Source organism: Ammodytes marinus (assembly GCF_949987685.1).
Source record: "Ammodytes marinus genome assembly, chromosome: 16".
NCBI classification, from domain to species: domain Eukaryota; kingdom Metazoa; phylum Chordata; class Actinopteri; order Uranoscopiformes; family Ammodytidae; genus Ammodytes; species Ammodytes marinus.
In genome coordinates this window covers 19171377-19184154 of record NC_137220.1, presented here as the reverse complement: position 1 = coordinate 19184154, position 12778 = coordinate 19171377, and the positions used below count along the sequence as shown (strand labels likewise).

General features: G+C 38.3%; 1 pseudogene across 1 annotated transcript; it reads right to left on the bottom strand.

Annotated features, from left to right (window-relative positions):
• Positions 1–774: 774 nt before the first annotated feature.
• Positions 775–9458, bottom strand: LOC307262759 (interferon-induced very large GTPase 1-like; annotated as a pseudogene). The gene is made up of 6 exons (XR_013845618.1): positions 9405–9458; positions 7931–8012; positions 7773–7813; positions 6490–6563; positions 5748–5781; positions 775–5658 (listed from the first exon to the last, which is right to left on the bottom strand). The product of XR_013845618.1 is annotated as an interferon-induced very large GTPase 1-like (transcript).
• Positions 9459–12778: the final 3320 nt, after the last annotated feature.

Sequence of the window (12778 nt, the reverse complement as noted above, 5' to 3'; positions counted from 1 at the left end):
CCTGTCGAAATTCAATGTTTGTTATGCTATGGAAATGGCTTTCTGCAACATAGGCTACCTTAGCAGAATGTTATAATTCTGTATTATTTGCATTCAGATTTACCTATGTAACTGACGGTCCATTGAGACTACAAGGGCAAGTGGGCAAGTGGGTTCCATTTAAATCCTCCGCTCCTCCCCCGCCCAGTCTCCCTCCGCTCTCCAAGTTCCCTCCGTGCAACGTATGCTGTTACGTCATGCCAAGGGCTGAGGGTAAATGAACAAGGGGAAGTGCAACTACTATTGGAATGCAGGGACTGTCTAACCCTACATTTATCTTTCTGTGATGTCACAGAAAGAGAAATGTAGAACATTTGTGGTTTTCATTGTGTGTAAATATTACTTTATTGTAACTGTCCACTTGTTTCATTTATTTTATTGTTTATTATTGCTTTTTTATTTTTTATTATTTACTTGTTCGAAATAAAAACATTTTCAATTCAATTCAATTCAATTCAATTGAAAAACAATTAGAGATATTTAAGAAGAACACAGTGTACAGTCTTTCATTTATGTTTCAATTTAAAACAGGAAAAAGTTCATGTAAATATACATGACAAATACAACAAATGATACATCTTTGGATGAATACTAATGTTCTCCTCATAACTAATCGCAATACCTGATCAACTTTTTCTAAAATAACACAACCTAAAACATTTTGTGTGTTCGATAAGATTTTCACATTAAAGCAATTTAAAAAAACTTAAATAATAGCCTACACACGTGTTTTAGAGGAATGAAAACTCAAAAACTCTTTATGTCTTTTGTAAGAATAATTCTTCCTTTAAATGTTAGTATACAAATTGCATCGTCATCATATTGTATAAAAGAATAATGCTTATTCTGTCTCATACGTTTTACTAACATCCTTTAATAGGCAAGGCAGGGCTAGTTTATTTATATAGCACTGCTTTACAGGGGCATACAAAACATCAAGATTAGACATTCCAAATTGCATTTAAGAAATAGTAAAAACAAAGAAAAAACAGATGAACGAGTAGCTTCCATTCAACAGCAATTTGTTCCCTGTGTCCTTATAAAGATTGCATCCTTTATATTTTCACAGAAATACATTAAAATACTCTACCGCTTCTCCAGGAGTCTACGTATACAGCAATACATACTCTACCGCTTTTACGGGAGCCTATACAGAAATACATTAAAATACCCTTCCGCTTTTTCGGGAGTGTACACAGAAATACATCTAATTACTCTACCGCTTCTACGGAAGTCTACAAACTACCTCATCTAAACTTGGAGATCAAATGTCCCTAATTTAAGTCCAATTCACCTATAAAACGATTAGGCATCTTAGCTTTACAGGGTCATAGAATATACATCAAGATTAGAAAAGCGAACAAAAAATGTATAATAATAAAAGTTAAAATAAAATAAAAATGGCTTACCCAGGGGGCAAACTGATTTTATGGACATGGGCTGTTGTAAAAGGTTGTTCACAAGAAATGATATAGGACCTTCAAGGATCACAACCTGGGTGGACAACCTGGTCAACTACCTGCTGGAAAGCTACAGTGGGCGGAAATCGAAAATCGTAAACACGGTTTGATGCAAGGGAAAACATTTTTAACATGAAGATATCATCATGAAACTTTGCCAGTTGATAACTGGCATTAAAACGATGATTTTTTGTATTTAAGTTTTTTTCAAAAATCTTTAGATATACCTATATGCAAATTTAGCATATTTCACAAATTATGCACACATTAAAAAACAAAAATCTAGATATTGGCTAAAGCCAGAGTTTAAATCTTTATTGCATTTTGACATTATATAGGTGTGTTACGTTTCTACATAACAAACTTCCTCTGTGAGATATCGTGTGATAATTATGGTTTGATAGTGGTTAAATAAACATGATTAGATAGTTTTTTCATTACTCTGACCCAAAAATCTCAACTTCTAAAGCACTTGCATCAACTAAACTTTCCATAATCATTCTCAGCACTATTCCGACTATTCTGAAGGTTATTACAAAAGGATTTTGTCATATCTTGTTCATTGTCTGATTTATGAGACATTTTCTCCTTCAGTCACACAGGCCTGCACGCGCTAGAAAACAGATTTACGACAGCTGGGGTCGTTAAAATACTACCGCTTTTGTCCAAAGGGGCCACCAGCCGCCAAAGTTACTCATAGCCACTTTAATAAAATAAAAAACTCTTTTTGTTTTTAACAGTCAAAGACAGATTGAGCTTCTGTCACTTTGAGAAGAGCCTTATTGTTTACTGGTCACTTCATGTAGAGCAAGTATCATGATTCCAAGCATGGTTGTAGTATTGGCAAACTCACATGTTGAACATTTCATCCAGGCTTCCAATAGCTTCTTGTTTACTGTGTTCTCTCCACTCATTGGGAATTTCCCCTCTGCCCTGGAATTTCATCTTGTAGAGTGCTTCCAGTTGCTTTTCAAATCGACACACAAACCATTTCCAATACGGCAGTTTGGACTCATCAGGGGTAATTCTCCAGTTAGCATACCTTGGGCCAGCAGTTCGGTACTGTTTATACGGAATGATCTCTTCTGTTTCACTAAGATAAAAACGTCTATCACTTGCAATTTTTGATGTGCAGAAATCAAGTGACAGCTCCACTGTGTTTCTGTAGTTAAAACCATTGACGGCAGTAGATCGATGAAAAGGCACGTTGTGATCATCAGGACTGTGATCTTCCAGGGTGTTGGTACAAACGGCTGTACAGAATGGACACGTTACCCAGCAGCAGTTACACAGCTGATCGATGAGGATTTGATCAGGCTGCAGCCGGAATTCCTTGATCTTATCCAATGACAGACTGCTCATTCCCTGTATAACGGAAACAAGGCCTTTCTCTATTTCTTCTTTTAGAAAGTCAAAATTCTTTATGTCGCGGAAGTTTTGACAACAAATGGTGAAGGTTAGCTCATCTTTGAGAACACTGGAAAATTCCTTTACCCACATGTCTGTGCCTCCTCTCTTAGTTTTGACTTTCTCTGTTGCAGTGAATAAAGCTTGACTCAAATGTTGGTTGATATCTTCAACATTTTTCTTGAGCATATTTTCTGCTTCATCTCTTTGATTTGTGAAGATGTATTCCTCAACTTCTTCTTTTATGAAACTCTCTGCTTTCTTCCTTGGATCTCGGATGTAGGTGATGTAACCATCAAAGTCCTCTTTCTCTGCAAGTGACTTTAACACATGTTTCTCCAAGTTCAACCTGTTCCCACTGAACGCTGGGGAACTGCACTTCATTTCTCCAGCGAGATCAATGGCAGTCTTGTTACAGATAGCCTCAACAGCAGAGCTCTTCAGTTTTTCACAGATCAGTTTTCCAAGCACAACAGCAGATGAGTTTTCTTTAAAGAAGCTTCTGAAAATGTTGTAATATTGATTTTCCTTGCCATCTAAATAAGTGAGCATATCGTTGTTCATTTTGAATTTCTTGTGGGTCTGTGAAAGCCAAGTCTCTGCTCTGTAAAATACGTACAGTAATAGATCAACCGTAAACTTCTCTTTCAGATTATATATCTTCCCTGACTCAAATTCTTTCACTTTTGTTTGAACATTTTTGGCCACTTCTTGCAAGTAAGTGGAACTGTAGCCTCTTGTAGCTACAGGTTTGCTTTTGATTGCATCAAGGGATTGTTTTTCAACATCATCAATGAGGGATCTAATGAGTTCCTGTTCTTCTTTCTGAAAATTCCACTTAATTTTTTCTATTGTTCTGATTTCTGTTTTGTAGTATATGTAGTCCTTGTAACAGTCAACCTCAGATATTTTTTTGTAGCTGCCGCTGTTTTTTAAATCATTTATGGAAGACATTTCAATGCCAAGCTCTTGAAGGATGGGTATTTGGTCTTTTTCCAAGTTGATGTCTTCAATGGGTTTTGTATCTGCGGTTAATTCCTTAATCCAGTTTCTCCAAACAGATTTGAACTGCTTTTTGAGTTCCTCTTCATCTTTTGCTTTGTCTTTAAACTGATGAGCAAGATCTTTGCTCTTTTGTAGCAGATTGTTCTCATACTCTGTCTTCTTATCATCTAGCATTTTACAAGCCTGCTTCTGTTGAATAACTTCATCCAGTTTTCTTTTAACTCCTTTCACTTGTTCATCATGAAAGTACTTGATTTTGATTTCAAATTGTCGTCGCCACTGAACCAACACTTCTTTGTCTCTGTCATCATCGAAGTAAGTTGTCATTTCTTTTTCGATTTTTCCAAAGGTCTCGCTCATTTCTTCAAAAAGGTAACTGAGCTCAACTTTGTCAAGTTTTCCATTTTCTATTCTTGTATACAGCTGGTTCTCAATGGTCAACATATTGCCTCTCAGGGCCCAAGTCCAGTTACCATACTGGACCCCAAGTTCTCTGTACACTGCAGTTTCAAGTGTGTTTTTGAAACTGAAAACAAAGTTTTCATTTATCAGGGCATTCCACAGGTCCTGAATTTTGCCTTTGAACTGTGAGAGAGAAACACCTGGGGATAATCGAGCTTTAGAGAGGATGATGTTCTTCAGCTCTTGGATGCTCTCACTGTAACCTGGATTTGGAGGAGCCATAGGTGGACTCCCCTCCCACAGTTGGGCAAAGTATTTCACATCTTTTTGCACATCAAATGCAATGACATCACTGAAGCACTCAGCATCACAACCTTCCTCTTTTGCAGCAAGTTGGGCCATTTGGTCCAGTTTTTCTTGCAGTCGTCTCTTTCCATCCAGGTTTTTCTCTACAGCTGCAATATCTGAAACATTCTGGTGAACGAACACACAGCTTGGAGAAAGTTTAACTTTCTTCATCCTCATGATAGCCTGAACAACGATCTGCAGAACATCTTGCATCTCAGCTGGATTCTCTCCAAAGATGTTGATCAATGTCATGTTTCCTAGACCAACAACAAATGTTGCAAGTTCATTGTCGTGGTGAAGAGTGGTGTTACCTTCCAAGTCAGCATGGAGTCCTTCTGTGTCAACCACCAGGATGTAGTCAAATTTAAACTCTTCTGACACTTTGACCAGCTGCATGAAGGCACCCTTGGTACATCTGCCAGCACTCACTGCAAACTGTAGACCAAACATGGCATTCAGCATTGTTGATTTTCCACTGCTTTGTACACCTAAAATTGACAAAATAAAAACTCTCTGGTTGCCCAGTTTCTTGATGACTTCATCCAAAAGACTAGAAATCCACGATAAAGGCACATGACCTGCATCTCCATCCATCAGCTCCATTGGATGTCCTGATATCATCAGTTCTGCAGCCATCTCAGGGTATTTAAACCAGTCAGTCTGCCCACACTTTGTTTTTTCCTGCATAGAGGCATTAGCCTCATATATCTGACTCATTTCTCTAAAGAGGTGCTCCAAACCAAAAGTAGCTGACTGCAGTTTTGTTGATATTTGATCAAGCTCAGTTTGTCTTCTCTTCAGCTCATCAGATTGTCATGCTTGTCATGCTTCTGCTTCAAAGCCAAAACCTCAGACCATTTTTCATCATAGTTTGAGAATTTTAGAGAGGTTGTCTGTGGAGAGGGCATCAATTAAGATCTGAGTCCATTTAAGCAAATACTCTCTGTCTGTTGATGGCAATGAGGAGATGCTTCCAGTGGACAACATCTTCAATTTACTACAAATAAATAAACAAATAACGTTATACAATGAGATATAAAGTAAATCTTTTTAAAGATATTGTGAATTTTATTTTAAGTTTCTTACCTCATCCTTGTTTTCAGTCATAACCATAAGGTACCTGGAGTAGAAAAAGTAACTGCATCACACGAGGGTCAAAGCAAAGTGCGATCAAACCTATAAACAAAGTAGTGTTCAGGTTTTGTCCATGCCGTACACCATTGTTTTGTTATGTTATTATTTGAAGGTGTTGTGCTCCATACAATGATACTATGGTCAAGAGCCGTAAATAAATGAAATTAAATGAAATAATTTCATGATTTACTAAAAGCTTTATCGATGACTTACAATACATTTGTGATATGTTAACATACCCTTATTAATCATTTACAAATATGTATTACTGTTTTGTAAATGATTGGTTCATCAATATCTAATGACTTATATATGACATAAATATGAATCACTTTGAAATGAATATTAATACAAAGTGTTACCTAAAAAACACAACAATACTCAGGAGAGGAAACAAGGCCAACCGCTTGTGGTGGGCTAAGAAATATAAACATTCACCAGTGGATGATTGGAAAAGGTGCTATTTCGTGATATATCCATGTTTGAGATTTATGGCAGTAACAGAAGGGTTTAAGGAAGGAAAAAATTAAGGAAAATGAAACCACAGTGTGCTAAACCTACAGTGAAACATGGTTGCGTTCTGCTTACTCTGGAGTTGGAACACTATATATGCAAAATATGAGTAACTTGACAATTGGTCTCAGCCATTTGGATTCCACTATAGATGTTGCTACAAGTACATTCTTGCTGTTACCTTTTTTTATTGGTCACAGTAGGTTGTGCTGTTGTGCTTTCATCATTCTTTTCAGGTTCATTTACTGGATCACACTAAGAGAAGAGGTTATTTCATATAATATTTTGTTAAACAAGTAATACCAATAGAAGTTAAACTAGTTTTGTTTTGTTTTTCAGTGGTGTCTGTGACTGTCTTAACATCAAGAAACAAACCAAATAAAAATGAAGACCAACAAGAAACAGTGCCACACTGGATAACACAGTGTTCATTGTATTCATAAAAGCACCCCTTCCACCAGTGACTATCCCCAGGAACTATAAAGCTTTGTAGGAGCTCTGTGCGTTTCGACCACAGTAACCAGGGACTAAATCTAGTTCCTGTGTAATTGATGTATCCTCGGAAGTCCCTGCTCGGGGACAGTACAAAGGTTCAGGAACTTTGGGGTGGGGCTTCAGTGCTCGATTGTGCTTCAGCAGTTCATTGCTGATTGGTCGAGTACTCGTGTTTTGCACCCACCATGTTTTCCTACTAGCGATAGTTTCCTTTCCTGTGTGGATTCAATCCATCTGAGATGTACGTCCTCCATACTTAAAGCTGGGGTATGTGATTTCTGATTGGTCAAAATTAACATGAGCGGTACACTTTGACCAATCAGAGCGAGGCTCCAATTCTAAAATAAAAAAAATTCTCTGTTCTTGTTGGCTGTTGTTGGGACTGTCCATTCACTTTGGCACCGACGTTGTTGGTGTAGAGCGTGTCAGGGAGGGACCATAGGGGAGGGACCAAAGAGAACAAGTGGAGCGGTTGAGGTATTTGGATTCAAATCTCTATCCCAACTGCTATTTTCTCCCCAAATTCTCCACCCCAGCGTTAAGACCAGGCCACACATCCTGTATCTGATATGCTTGTGTTTGCCATTTACACTGCACCCGTGTTAACAGATTAGAGCAGCAGCCACGCAGCGTGCGTCGTCTATTGCCTTTGGTCGGCAGCAACGCATCACTTCAGCTATAGAGTCTCACCTATTTTATTTCTTCTTCTTTCTTTTTCTTTTTTTACTATATGGGCACGTCTCTCTGCTAAAACCGAGAAATAAATAATCTGTTGACCCTCATATTGACATCATACCAGCAACATTCACTATAGTTTCAACATTGCAGGTGTGTCTTTCAAAGTTAAACTCCTCAAGGTTATATTTGTGCAAATATATATTTTCATTTACAATTAGGGACACTGATTTCTGTCAAAAATCAACATTAATTAACTGTATTGTGATGACTACAGAAGGTGAAAGATCTTACCTTTACTTTGGTTTCATCTGAACTCTACCCCAATGTGTCAACTGCAGGAAAAAATAAGAAAAATCAGATTGCACTATATAATATAATTAAGAAAAAAACAACTATTTTCTTCACTAAGTGGTTCATTTTCCAAATTGGGTATTTTTTAAAATGTTTACCTTTCTCATTTGTCACAGATGGGATCGCAGACGTGTTTTGGACTCTTTGTTTACCATCTGCTGCGGTGTAGTGGTCCTCCTCCTCCATCATAGGACAAAGACATTCAGAGGCATTCAATAAAAATCCAAGCCAATTTAGCAGACATTCACAAACAGAGAATATAAGCCTTATTCATCTGATTGGAAAATAATGCTGTATACATAACACAGACTATTTTGGGGAATATCCTGAAGAGTTGACTGCAGCTAAAATGGTTAATAAAGTCTTAAAAAAGGAAAAGAAAAAAATACTTCTATTCATGGTCCTGTGGTCCTACTCAGCATGACCAGCAAAAACTGATCCTGCAAGCATTTGGATACATTTCAAATGTGTAGCCTCTAGTATGTAAAGGCTGAAGGCTTGTAACATTGTGTCCAAACAGACTGCATACCTCACCACAATGATTTCCATGGGAAATGTATGTTTATTTATTTTTTTAAATGTCATGATTGTCGTAGTCTGTCCCTCTGTCTTTCCTCCTCAGCCACATTCCCTTCTCCCCATCATCAGCATCGTCACCATGAGGCTTCTGGTATTAAAGCCTGGATCATTTGATTATTATGAAATATAAATCATATTATTTCCGACCAACCCCAAACTTAACTACTGTCTGTGTGTGCATGCATGTGCACATGGGTGTAGAAGAAATGTGAGTGAAAGACTAATGGAGATTTCAAATCCTCTTCTTGTCTTCAGGCTCAATCAGTCCCTGAGGCCCTTTCATTGCTATTTTCCATCCATCCACTAGAGGCCCTCTGAATTCCTCCCTTCCCTATCACTTGACTGCCCCACCCATCTACACAACTGCTTTCCATTAGCCCACTTTATTTCCACCAGTAACCTGACCACTTACCTGCACCTTCTCCATACCTTTTTCTGCTATTCTATTGATATAATACAACCTAACTTTACTGTCTGTATTAGGGTCCTATCCCTGCCTTTATCATCATTACAAAGATGGAGGAGAGAAATGTATCGTTTTTGTGGAGGACGGCTGAATACCTTCATGTTGTGAGGTACATCATAGCCAATGAACCATTTTGTCACCCAGAAAAGACATGTCTCTCAGGCCTAAACAGTCCAGAATAGATAGTACCAGTGATAGTATCAGTGTTCTGTGTCTATTAAGGTCCGTCAGCCAATGTGAAAGTGAAAGTAGAAATACTGCTGCACATTTTTTAAAGATGAATATAGTTAAAAAAGATTTTTTAAAACATAACTTCTACTTTATAGCTAAATCGTGATTTATATGAATTGTCTGTATGTATGCAGATAATTTTTATTAAAAGTAGGATGATGCACAAAAATGTGTACATGTAAAAAGATTTTAGTTCAAGTTGCACTGCAGTACATGAGAGAGTGGCAGTAAAAAGAAAAAAAAGAGTGAAAAGAGAAGTTAAAGAGTATCTGAATCGAAAATGTGTATTAACTTACCTTTTTTGTGCTTTCTTCTCTTCTGCCTGGTCTGTGTAGATGTTGCCGCCTTCATGGGAATCCTACCAATAACTATAGGGTTCAGAGCTTTATACCATGTATGACGTAACGTAAGCATGCCTATCACAAACTCCTCCTACCTGTTCTTAATAGATTTGGCATCATGTGATAAGTATAATGATCTGTGTGGATCCACCACATGACATGGCATGAAATTGTTTCTATTAAGGCGGACGTAAGTAAACAGACCTGGAATGAGGTCTGTGCAACGAATGACCCAAACCAAGACAAAAAAGAAGAAAATGAAAAGTCCACTGATATTACAAATATAAATATGATTCTAGTCAAAAACATAATAAAATGCATGGTAACACAATTCACATATATTTGCAAACAATCCTTCCTTCAGGCATTTCCCCCAGCAAAATTAAAACTGCAAAAGTCATTACCGTCTTCAAAAGTGGAGACAGGTACAATGCACCAATTATAAACCAATCTCTATGCTCTACCTATTCTCCAAAATTATAAAAGATTTTCTAAAAGTCACTTATGGAGTCCCATAAAACTGTGCTAGCCCCGTTTATTATGTACATTAACGAGCAGCTCTTGAATGCTGTGGGAATATAATTATTGTCACAGACTTTAACAAGACGCGTCAATTCATGTCTACTTTTCACATTCAAAGTGGCTTAACAACATTTTTCCCTCTGGGCCAAACCGCTCCATAACTTTTTTTTTAATTGCCTGTGAAACTAATGTTGACAACACCCTTGCTATAATTCACTGATTAACTATTCTGTTTCAGTCATGTCATCATCCAACTCAGTGTGAAATTTGAAAATGAGATTATTTGCAATGTCATGTGGATCCACACAGATATCCAACACAAATACTGTCCAAAGAGAGGGCTAATAAAAAATAAATTGAAATTTGGGCTTGCTTAAATGCAAGATATTATTGGAAGAGATAAACTAAGGGAGGTAAAACTAAATGACCTGCCCTGAAGGTAAATAATGTTTCTGTATATTGGGTGTGACACACACAATCAGGGCCGCCGCTCCCTATACGCAGGGTACGCAGAGTGCGTAGGGCACCAAGTTCCTGGGGGGCCCCCCCAAATTTTTTTTTATAATTTTTTTATTTATTTATTTTTATGAAAAAGGAAAAATATATTATCCGGGGGCCCCCCAACATTGAGGTTTTTTAAAAAACTTCATGATGATCATTACATTACAAAAAATATATAAATTAGTTATGAACAGGCCCATTGTTGTTTTGTCTTAATTGTGCAACCTATCCAGGGGTGGATTACTGCACAGGCATACCAGGCACAGGCCCAGGGGCCCAAGGGCTCAGGGGGGCCCTTAGCCAGAGATACTGATAGTAACTTTTCATGTTGCATAGTCAAAGAGCTCTGTCACTGATGTCAATAACAGGGTCAATAACAGGGTCCAAAAAGGAATAGCCTAAATATAAGTATACTCATCAGAATGTAACAAGATAGAAATCATCATGGGCCCCTCAACTAGTAGGGGAGAAATACAAAGGCAAGTTAAAATCAACAGCATTACTAGCTCTGTGTAAGGGGCTCCATGAGGGGCCTTGAAGGCCCCCTCACACATACACAAATAAGCTTTCTATGTGTGAATTCTAAATTGTTCATAAAAAGTAGCTATCCACCCTTTATCTGTTGAAATGGGCCCCTCCATCATAGAACATGGATCTGCACCACTGACAATTTAAGCTTAGGGCACCCAAAAGCTTAGCAGCGGCCCTGCACACAATTATATGCTACATTTCAGCCACCTCTTTAAGCCAATATTTTCTTATCTTCAATAATATTTTCTCTTCTTTATCTAATCTAACTAGAGTCTCCAACACTTGCGTCTTAGTGACATGTTTGTTCTTCTTTGATCTGATCACTGTCTTGTTTACTTCCTTTATTATCGAGTAGACCATTGACCTTGGTAATTTCATCTATTGACATCTTTATTGTTGCCTGTGGTGCAACAATAGTTCCTCCCTATAATTTAAAGTCATAGCCTATATGGCTTGCTCGCCTTTTTTGTTTTATACCTTGGAATGTGCTTGGGGGGGGATCCTGCTTCAGCACAGGGCCGGTCTAAGCCTTAATGAGCCTACTCCCATGCTTCACCCGCCTGCATTGAACAACTCTCTGCTGCTCCAGGCCTGTTGAGTTTCTCTTCGGGACCAGCCCTGCAATGCTAGCAACCAAGCTAAAACCAAGTCTGTCCAATGGACCTCAGAGGAACAAAGGAGCGAAGCAAGTTAGCATGGCACTGCTTACTCTCCAGAAAAGGACCAGCTCACTTTATTATAACCATGTTGTGCAGTATATGAATAACAATGGTGTATTCTACTGTAGTTTGAGAATTTGTATTTATTGGCTGGTCTACCTGTAAAAGATGTGTGTCAAGCCAAAGCAGGGTGTGCCCACAGGGTGGAGCCATCGGCTAAAGGCCAATTCATTACTCCTCCCGCCACAGTACCGCAGAGTGCAGATCTGGTATGCATGAGGTAAAAAAAAATCTAAACTTGTAAATGAAAATAATTAGTTATATCCCAGTCTTTCAATATAGAAGCTCCACAGTCTGGTTCTCCTCCAGACTATCTCTATAAATTCCTATCAGCCTCAATATTCAATGCTTAAAGCAGCTACGAGTAACATTTAAATATCTTTTAAACAGCATCATGGACTTCCGGGTTAACATGTGAAGGAGAAGGACGAGCAGCGCGGGGGCTCCCAAGCGTTCACTATTATTTGACATATTTTAGCACCACACACTACTTGAAATAAGTTTTTTTGCTTGGTTATTGCGACCACTGACTGTTTGGCGTTGATGGGCCGCAGCAGGCAGAAAGAGAAAGGGCAGAATTCCCCCCGGAAAAAGAGGCAGCCACGATGTTGTCATGGCGGAGACGATTCCCTGCCACCTGATCTCGACAAGCTCCGTGCTGTGCTGCTATCCGACCTCACAACAACCCTTACTACAACTATGAAAATGGTAGTGAGTGAAGCCTTAAGGCCCATTTCCGCTGCCTTAGATGCCGTCAAGTCGACCACCGAATCGCTCAACCTGAAGATAACCGCCATGGAGACAGCCCTGTTTGACCACAGCGACCGGATCGCTGCCCTCGAGGAGAAATGTACTCGTCATCAACATTAAAAAACAATTCCTATATGGGCATGCAGTAGATCATTTAAAATTAGATAATATGTAAAATAGTTGATTACTTGAGAAAGTTAAAGCTTTATTCATTGAAAAAATAAAACATTGGGGAAACTGAAATATCAGTTTGTTCAGTGCAGATGAGAGTTGGTAAATAAATTCCAGAAGACACAATGTTCAGAT